Source organism: Etheostoma cragini, chromosome 9, assembly GCF_013103735.1.
Source record: "Etheostoma cragini isolate CJK2018 chromosome 9, CSU_Ecrag_1.0, whole genome shotgun sequence".
In the NCBI taxonomy this organism is placed as follows: Eukaryota; Metazoa; Chordata; class Actinopteri; order Perciformes; family Percidae; genus Etheostoma; species Etheostoma cragini.
The window spans coordinates 4,344,542-4,355,232 of NC_048415.1; the positions used below are offsets into that span (position 1 = coordinate 4,344,542).

General features: G+C 38.5%; 1 long non-coding RNA gene across 1 annotated transcript in view; it reads right to left on the reverse strand.

Moving 5' to 3' along the window:
* The window catches only part of LOC117950054, a 7,033-nt gene extending 2,306 nt beyond the window's left edge, over positions 1-4,727 (reverse strand). The window contains exons 1-2 of the long non-coding RNA XR_004657802.1: positions 4,716-4,727; positions 2,177-2,178 (exon numbers count right to left, since the gene is read on the reverse strand). This is a non-coding gene — a long non-coding RNA (uncharacterized LOC117950054). The remainder of the gene's footprint in view (positions 1-2,176; positions 2,179-4,715) is intronic.
* Between the last annotated feature and the right edge of the window lie 5,964 nt (positions 4,728-10,691).

Here is a 10,691-nt window from a genome sequence, read left to right on the forward strand (position 1 = left end):
TGTGTGTGTGTGTGTGTGTGTGTGTGTACATACAATGGCTTTTCACTTTCTTGTTTCTTTAAATTATATACAGTCACATGTTGTAGTATTCCAACCCTCACATTATTTTAACGCTATTTGTCATTTTACCAAAAGACTTGTATCTTTAATTAAGAACTAAAACACTTTGTAAATAATAAAAATCTAAAGTTTCAATGCCCCTAATTTTTACTTTTAAAATGAGAATACAAAATTAAGTCTTATGTCTTTACCTAACACTAATGTGTTCCAATTCAAAGTTATGTTATATATTAAACTATGCTAATATTAAATATGGAAAAAGGCTAATATCTTAAAATTGATATTGCATTATTATTCCCAAATGAAAAGCGATTCCCACACACTGCTCTTGCATTCAAGTCAGTTATTGAATCAAACTACTGTTCTGGTCCCTGCAGACCTTGTATCAGAGTAAGAGGTCTTGATGTACTGTTCAATAGCTGTACATATTGCATCATGCACATACAAGTTTCAAACCCACATGGACTTAGGAGACACCAAAAATACTGTTACAGTGGTTGTCTTGTACCACACATCAGAAGTTATTTGGAATAAATGTCTTGAATACAAGAGCAGTGTGTGGTATTTCCTTAACCAGCATTTCATTATTTATAAAATATGTATTTTTCAGGTACCCTGTAACATCAATAGAGCAAAAATATCAAAAAGACATATTTGAAGCTATGGCACCAGTTAACATCAAACATGACTAAAGGTATCAAAATAGATATTTAATATTAAATGCCAGCTGCTGCTTGTCATCCTTTACACTGTGATACACATTCTTTTGAATATGACCGTAGCAGCCTCTTCTCTATTAAATCTCACGGGTTATTAATCTCTGCCAGGTTAGCGATGTGCTGTGACCCGTGCTGATGGGCTATTAAAGTAGTGAGCGCCTCTCAGGACTGGCTAACCTCCAATTACAGCTCATCGAACAGGAGAGGCCGTGGGCTGATTTCATCTGTAAGTCTGTGTGACACTGCACCTGCAAGTGTGTGTGTGTGTGTGTGTGTGTGTGTGTGTGTGTGTGTGTGTGTGTGTATATCTATGTCACTCAGACTCCTCTTCCACCCAGCTAGCTGTGCATAGGAAGTCATTAGCAGCAGCAGCCAGTCATTAAGCCTGTCATTTCCTCTGTCTGCCAGCTGACCCACTGATTTTGACATCTTCTGTACTTAATCTTTGAACTCTGAGTCCCCTGCTTACTACACATAGGCGTGTTTTTGGAAGCAGTGGAGGGCTGTGTGTAAGATGTTTACCATATCCAAAGTTGGACAGTATCTTCATTAAATTTGGAAGTTGTACAGTGTTTGATTATGTGAATGATACATAGATACAGTATTTGCACGTGTGCTTCTTGTTTGGGTACCATGTCTATGCTAATGAAGATGTTTAAAAAACATTTAAAAGCAATGCTAAATCTTTGAATGCTGTGTACAACTCATTTTCTTTTCCATTTATTTTGTACAAGTATAGCATACCAGGATGATCAAAGGCCATAAATGCCTTTTTTACACTGACAGTAATACCTGGGTAGTTCCCCCAAAGCTGTAATGATATGTGTCTGACAGCATGGACAAAATATAGCAATTACAACACAATGTATGCACTGCAATATGTTCTAGTTGACTGTCATACAAAAGGAGTTATTTGCAGGGAGGGTTAGTCAGAGCAAAGTATCCGGTATATTTGTTAAATTAGATCGGCCTACTGTATTTAGACCTACTACTTAATAGATAAAGGTTGATATTTTGACAGAGTAGAGAAGAAGAAATGTAACACTCTCCCTATTGTTTTGTTGTTTCAGTCTGGGGAACAGAAGACCTCACTGTGTTCTGTGTTTGATACTTTTACATTGTAGACATTACAGATTGGTTTCTTAAAGTGTTTGTGTGTTATGACTCACAAACTCGGTTTGGATATTGGGTGGAAAATGTTGGATTGATTTGGATGGAACACCACAACAACAAAGAATTAAACTGTCATTGACCTAAATGTGTGAGTTCATCAACATCAGCAGAAAACAACCATATGGAAGCAGGAAATAACGACACGCAATTGGGTTTCTTAGTAGGCAAGAACAAAAGTATAAAAGTGGCAAATTCTGCGTAAGAGGAAGGTTGGGGTGGTGGACGGCTCACATAAAATCCGGTTATCTCATGTTGCGTCCTTATTTTGTTGTTTTACATGAATCATTTTAAGCCATTCCCTAAGGTTTTACTAACCATTATCAATTATTTTTGTTTGCCTAGTTCTGTTTAATAACATTTTCTATGCGTTTAAAACTGCACAGGTTATGTAAAATAGAACAGTCACATGATCACAGTTACATGATTAAACCACCACGGTGTGCCAGTAAATAAAGTCTTTATAAATGGACCTATAATGTTGTGTATGAGGATATGTTGGAGTTTATGTACGGATGGTACACCATTAAGAGGTTTAGTGAACCATTTTGTCAATTATACTGATATTTTATTTTCCTATCAAAGTCCTAATAATAGACCTAGAAGAGTGAAGAATAGAAAATGTTTGCCCCTTAGAGGAAGATCCCTTTGAGTTGTCAAGTCACATGTGAAAAAAAGAGTGAGCAGTGAGAAAAGGTGAACAATCCAATCTGGGTTTTTGCCTATCAAAAAAAGTGGATTTTTCATTTAATTTCTGTGATAGTTGGCAAATCTGTATGAGTTATAACACAACATAAAACAGATAAAATGCATATAATAGAATCACAGTTCAATGGGAGAGTTGGCAGGTATGCATTACATACTGCCCCTTCATTGTGTTAAAACCAAATCTACACTGTAGAGGCAAAGCGCCATGAACATTTAATTTCCTTGTCACCTTGGCAGGGCTTGTTTCTGTTAGTTGTTCCTCCACTGTCATGTTCCTACAAATACATTCTGATTGAATTCAAACCTAAACTGTACTGCACAGTTACTTTGCTAGTTTGCATTTTTTTTGTCTGTTTGCATATTAGTCTTTGAAAACATACTGTAGAAAGGATGTATATTCACCCACACGGTTTAAACAGGTGTACTGGTTCCTTCATTTAAATATCTACTAATACCTTCTGACTTCTTCACAGCTGGGATTAACCTTGCGCTACTTTGTCTTAGCTGCCACTCACTGGGGCTCTCAGGAAGCCTCCTGAAGCCTCGCCATAGAAGCTGAAATTAGGCAGCTTTCTGCCCCAAAGCTGCTGCATTAAGGCAGCCCTCACCTTGGCCTGCGGAGCTGCGGTAGCCGTACAGCTAATCCAAAAGCTAGCAAAGTCAATCAGTCACCTTAAGCTAACTAAAGCTACCTCTGCTATTCCTTGACTTCCCAAGATAAGGTAATGAGGATACAGAGGGGTTAAGGTGAAATTTGGTGGTCGTGTATTTGAGTCTCAGGTGCCGCGTGTAATGGATGACCAGTGAATATCTTGGTAAATACACCGACTCTCAGGTAGAAGAGGAGGAATCAGAGGGGTATTGTCTTAAGATGATAAGGCAATGAGAGGCTTACAGAGTTATATCAGTGGACAAGGATGGGGGAGACTTGCGCATTAATACCTGCAATCTAGATGTGACACCACAGCTTGGCTCCCGAGTGGGTTAGGCGGTGTTAATATTCCCCTTTTGTCTTGTCCTGATAAGCTAATGAGGGTTATAGCAAGGGGTGATGAGAGTGTTAAGAGCTGCATTAGTGGACGGAGAGGAACAAGGGACAGTTGAGCTGTTAAACCTCCTGGTTAGACACTCTAGGGCAGCTCTCAGCTCCAGGTGTTGATCACATATAAGGAGTTGTCTCATGCTGATAAGGACGAGAGGACAGGGTTAAAGTAATGAGAAAGATTTATTCACAACTGAGATTTGGGAATAAATGTTATTTTGATCCCATGCAAATTTGCCAGGTCATATGTGATTCTTGACAGAAGTATCTTGGTTGTACATCACATACAATTTAACTTTGTTTCAATTCTGGCCATGTAATTTCTACCTGGTTTAACAAGCAGGGCCTTGTTTTAAGGACCACTCGGCTTTCTAAAGAACCTAAGAGACTTTAATGCATTGTCATGTGCTTCTTTTTGTTTGCAACCCTGTCTCTTAGAAATTGTATATTTCTACTAATTTGCAACAGCAAACACCTTAAAAGGAACTTATTTTTGCCTGGAGGGGTCACTGAGAGAATTATCACCCGAATCCGCAGGTCCCCTCAACCTCACAGAACTCTATAGTGAATGTCAGCTCATTGTTTAGCTGCCCGGCCTACATCTTTCCTGTTTTAGTTCATTTGCATGATGTTTGCAGCCAAAGCAGGCTGCTGTTTTCAGTAGAAGCGCTCTAAAAAGCACTATCTGTACCTGCTAGCATTTTATGGCAGACCATTCTTTGCCAGAAACACAACTCCACACTAAGAATCCACCATATGATACCATACTTCAAGGACAAACAGAAGTTGTTTCCACTGGCTACAAGTGAAAAAACTGTTATTGCAGATTTTATGCTAATTTTCAATTTACTGCTCAGATACAATTAGTATTATTTTCCAGTGAATTTTTCTTGGTCTTTGCAAAACAAACACGTCATCCAGCCACAGACTGGACGTTTAGCTTTAGTAAAAAAATTGCAATTTGGTCAGTAGGAAGGAACCTCAAGTTTTACTTTTGTTTAGACGCATGCACGCACATACCCATTTTTGAAACCCCGTTCTGTGTAACTGAGTGCTGCAGCACTCAAATAACAATATGTATAACGGATTACCCATAATGGGCGCACATTTAATCTGTGAAATTGAAGTGGATACAAAGTAAAAGAAAGGGAAGAAAGGAGCCATACCTTCTACAGTGTATTTACCTGTTTACTTTCTATTTTTTTTTGCTCTACCTTTATTATATATTTCAAAATTTGTAATTGATGTCCCTTTTTTAAAGCAAAAAAACTCCCAAGTTGTCTTAGTGTGTGGTATTTAAATAATAAGCAGCAATGGAGCATCGCTGACCAAAAGACACAAAGCAAGTTAGTGAATTAATACACATACACATGTATATGTGTACATATATATTTATACATAAACGCACGTGCACACACACACATACACAGACATGTAGAGAAGTCAAACAAATAAACACTTTGTGTGTGTGCTGCCTTAAAGATGACAACTGGATAAGCAGCAGCTGAAGTGGGTTTGTGTGAGTGTGTGGATCTATAACAAATGGTGCAGATGATGAGCCAGAGGACGAGGCTTCGTGTAATCGTCTGCTATCCATCAAACAGCAAGCTGACAGCATCACAATACACAGCCTATGGAGGGAAGGGACAAATGACTGCGGGTGAACACACACACACACGCACACGCACACACACACTACTAACTGTTATGAGATAGGACTTGTGTACAAAACGGTTCTCTCCTGACCAAAAACGGCTTCTTCACACACTTGTCAGCTGAGTGCAATTACAGTGAAGGTTAAGCAAAACATGTTAGTGCAATATAGATATTTTTGCTGTTATAAGAGTACATTTTTCATAATTTCTACTAAGGAATATTATTTGCAACGACATGCCATCTGTAAGGTTGAATAGATGTACGCCTAATATTGATTGGAAGTTGTGTGCATGCATTTGTATGTGAGCATACAGGTGCCTGCATGTGTGTATGAGCCATCAGTTTTCATTGATGGCAATGTGTGCAAGCCTCTTGAAGCCTCAAGGCCTCTCGCCTATCTTACACACGCACACTTGCAAAGACACAAACAACCGCACGCACACATCGACTGGCACCCTGCTCTGCTTTTAGAGCCATTACTGTCAAACAGCTGTTAGCGCGTCAAGAGACGTGGTGTTGATGGGAAAGAGTAAAGGAGGGAGAGAGGCTGAGGGGTAAATGGTCAGGGCCAATAGATAGATAGATGGACAGATAATTGGGTGTAGAGGAAAGAGGGAGGGGTGCGAGGGATGAAGTGGTGGACGGATGAATAGCTGGGTGGAAGGAGTGGAGGAGGGGGGGCTGGGCTAGGCCTTCTCTAAGTGAAGACAGATTGATGTGGGTGTCAGAGAGGACTCAAGAGAGGAACAGCCTTTTATTTGACAGTCAATTATCAGATAGACCCAGTGGCCCTGCAGTCCACAGCCGTCGCCCTCGTACAGTACGTAAGTGGGTTTCAAACACTAGCTTGCCCCCCAGAGGTGGACAACTGGAAGATTAAATGAGGCCCCAAGAGAAAAAATGGTGGTTTCAATAATTGGAGGTGCGTCTGTGAACTAAGTTTTTGTCAGTGCCCTCTGTGTCCTGTTGTAGCCTGTCTGGCCTCTTTATGTCCTTTTGGCAACAGATAGACAGGGTAATGGCTACAAATTAGCTTATTTAATTGTATAGAAATATGTATGTTCCACTAAATGGACACAGGAGTTTTTACGAATGGAGAGAACAAGATGCACTCCCAGAAGAAGTTGAGTTAACTTTGTGACCCATACAGAAGTTGTCTTGGTGAGCTTTTAGTGCAAGACAGACCGGAAAATATTCATCAGTGGATACTAATGAAACCTTCCTATTGATTAAAACATATCATTCAACATACAAAAAGTACTAAAAACAATAATATACCAACAATATTAAAATAAAGTAATTAAAGTATGAAATGACAGACAAAAGCTTCAGAGTCGGTATGTAAACACAACGTGAGGTCGTATTTATTTTTAAACGTGACAATTTCATATGAAAAATACTCACTTGGTGTGCAAAGGCCTTAACACAGAAAGCAAAATCTCTCTTTTATTTTCTCCAAAATGTTGCCATTGTGGCAAGTGATTTTTTTTCTTCTTCTAGTAAAGCAGATTATAAGGCACACTTGCTGGGTATGGTGATGTTTTTGAAGGGGCTTCAGAGAGCGCAGCAGCCTTGCAGACAAGGCCAGTGGTGTTGTGTTGCTATTGGCTGGGTCTGGTGCTTGAGGATGAAGCCTCATGTGTGCTATTCAGTGTTTAACCTTGAGCTGGAACGTTACAGGCAAGGGCTGTGAAAAAAAACACGGACGCATCCGTACAATATGAATGATTGTGTGTATATATAGTGAGAAGATTTAAGAAGAAGAAAAAGCAGCTTGAAGTTTGTTGCAGAATACAACGAAACACTTAACATTCAATTTCAAACCAGAGGATGGCATTTGAACAACAGATTTACATTTACATTTCAGAAAACAGTTACTATTTTGGGGGTTTGATGAGGATTGTAAAGAGCACGGTCTGACGCACCAGACCTAAAACCTCCCATAAGTGATCTGGTGACTCTGACTGTCAGTGCCATTGTATACAATTTACATCATTTTAATAATCCGCAAACCATTTACTATCCCCTCGTGGCCTGTGTGGGAGCATCTGCATTTGTTTTTCCACTCATCCATTTCTTTAATTTGTCACTTGTATGTACACCTCCTTTCTATTTTCTCATTAAGAAATGTATACATTATTTCAAAGCTTAATACCTATTCTGTAGCTTGTTATGACCAGGTACATACTGTATTTGTGTGGAACCATGCAATATTGATATTTAGATGACTTCATCACACTAGATTTACATAAAGGATGCAACCTGCAGATGTTTAATCTGTTTGTCATACTCAGATGCTTTAGGTGATTTGATTAAAAAAAAGAAAAACTGGGGGGAAATTCCAACAGACGTGGAAGGCTCTGTCCGTGGTGCTGAACACAAGGCAGGTACATCCAGCAAGGACAACACTATAACCCCTGTAAATAAGCTGCACAAACAGGAGGAATTGTGCCATGAGTGAAGCCGCAAGGTGAATGTAAAGTTGGCAATTTCCACGTTGTGTAATTTCCCACTGCACTTGTTGATGTAATGTCAAGTTGGTGAACTCCAGCTCTTAATTCTCTATCACAAGACTATCTGGGAAATCTAGTTCGTATCATTAGCTGACTTTTTCTTATTGTTTAATTATACTGCTAACTTGCTATGGTCTGTTTGGTGTAAGAGAAAGTGTAGATGGCTCCTTTTCATTCAGTTTTGCAGTTGCATGACAGAGGCCACATCAACTTGGTTTATTATTAATTTCTATTCAAAAGCTGCTAGCTTGAGTGATTTCTCCATTGCTCCTCTTTACATTATTGCTACAGTACAGGGACACTACAATACACTACACGCAAAATGTGCAAGAGATGGTCCTTGCCAATGGAACTATATATTTTTTTTTTTTCATTAAAATGACTAATTTGAAAAACGTGAGTGCAAGGAGTCACTGCATTTTAGGGGTCCATGATGAAGTCCTGGCTTTCGGTCCCTTGTGAATCTTCTAAACTCAAGATATGAGGATGATGGGAAATAAGTGCCAAGTAAATTTTGTACTTTTTATCCACAAAGTAACTTCCCTACCCACGTGTTCTATCCAATCAGGAGCCTCACTTGTAAAATATCCACTCAGGATTTCATCAAACAAAGAATATCAGTAAAACACAGGAAATGGAAGCGTCTCACGTAGATGGTTATCAGGGTGAAAACATTTATTAGCAACTCATTTTGAGAAAGAGATCCAATCAACACAATTTAGAAATGAAATGAGAAACGTAATGATACAGCCTGTTTTTGTCTTAGCAGCTTTGCGGGGTTAGTGTTCGTTTATGTAAAGACAAAATCAGCCGCTTCTATACATCAAACATTTAACAGGTCTTAATTGATCATCTTCTCTTCTCTCTAACCCTGTTTTTGTCCTTGTAAGAAACATGTTGCTCTTCATCTTTCTCGTGTTCTTGTACTCATTTTCACAACCTTAATGTCCTAGGTATTGATTCTTCTAACTGGGAAGTGCACAGTTTTAAATATTGGAGCCTTTATTCATAGTGTTGACTAAGCGTTCTCTTCATTTCTAATGTTTCAAAATAAAACAATGTTGCTCTTCTGTCATTTTTCTGGGACATCTTTTGCTGGAAATGTATGTAGCTGTGGAGCAACATTAATATAGTGTGAACAAAACATGTAGATGAAAACCAAACAAATCAAGACGTTATTACAATTTTAGTTTATCTACATCTGCATGATATTTTTTATGCTCTCTGTTTGGATACATCTACTGTCGCATCTGTATCTGGCTTCTTTGGCTCTGATTTTGTCTGAGCATATGCATGTGTGTGTGTGTGTGTGTGTGTGTGTGTGTGTGTGTGTGTGTGCTATCAGTGCCCCCTGCAGTAAAACCAAAGGGAATAAAGAGACGAGGGATCGAGAGAGAGACACCGTAGAGTAAAGATAGCAAGAGAGAGAGACAGAACAAGAGGATCATTTTCATTATCTCCAGAACACAGAGGAACTTAATCACACCCATACAACAGAGGGGTCTTATAACCAAAGACTGGATCCTGTGTGCCGAGGTATCTATAATATACAAACCATGCTGCACTCTGGAAATTTACACCGCCCACATAGAGAATACACAAACTGAGTCCAGTGTGAGATTTATTTTTATTTTGGAGCTTGAAATATATGTTATGTTCAGTTTAAATACAAACCTGCTGGCCTGAATAATATGCAGACTAAATGTTGTACATCACCTAAAAACAGACTAGCTTTGATAGAGTCTGAGATCAGCCGCAACACTAAATTGTTAGCATTTTAGTAAGCGAATGAAAATAAAACAAAGATGGGTTATCCTTTTTAATGACTGAACTTCTCAGTACCAGGCTAGATTGTCATTTTTAATATCAGAAAGTCAGTGTTTGTTTATAGTCTGCAGTTATTTTCATTATTTTAGCATTTAATTACTTTTAACATTGATATATTTGTGTATAAATTCTTTATAAATAGGCCTTTTTCTGACTGCTGCTGTTAGTCTGGGTTTCAGTGAAGACTTTGTATGTCATGAAGGTCTAGATGCGGTTTGATAGCCTTTGCCACATGTTCCACACTAAATGTCTCATCTTAGGATACAGAATGTTTAGCCGTTGTCAAATTCCATTTTGATATTTTTTTGCTACAGACGTTTCACACGACCTCGAGCAGAGCATACAACCCCTTAGTTCAACTAAAGTGATTTTGGCACAAAACATAATATACTAGCAACATGAGTGTAAAATGTTGAGAGCTACGCCCTTATTATAGTGTGGATGCATTTCTCTTGGTACAAAAAAATGCAGCCTTCCCTAGAGGAGATAAAACATCTGGCAGATTAGGTGTAAAGTGTACTGACCGAGGTGCTTATATTTAAAATCTGTAAAACAATTTCACCTTCTTGTAGCTGAAAGCGGGACTTCTCAAACCCGTCGTTTACTGCTGTGGATGCCTCGTTTGAATCTTTTTAATCCTTTTTTATGTCTCGGAATCCTGCTGCATCTCATGACCCGGCTTCCAATAACAAAAGTTCAATTTGTATTTGCTATCATTTAAATAAGACAAACCCCACTGATAATTCTTTTCAAGACTTAAATGTCATTTATTTTATTCCTTCGTTTCAATTTAGATTACAAACATCCAGTGCAGTTCCGTGCTTCTGTCCAAGCTATTTGTGTTATTTGACACGATAGAATAGCAATATTAACTACATGCAACAATTTTTATTTTTTATTTAAATTGTGCAAAGAATTTATCACTAGAAACAAAAACATTTGTCTTTCCCATTTTTGTGCCACATTTTACAAATCCATGTTCCCTCAAATCTGTCA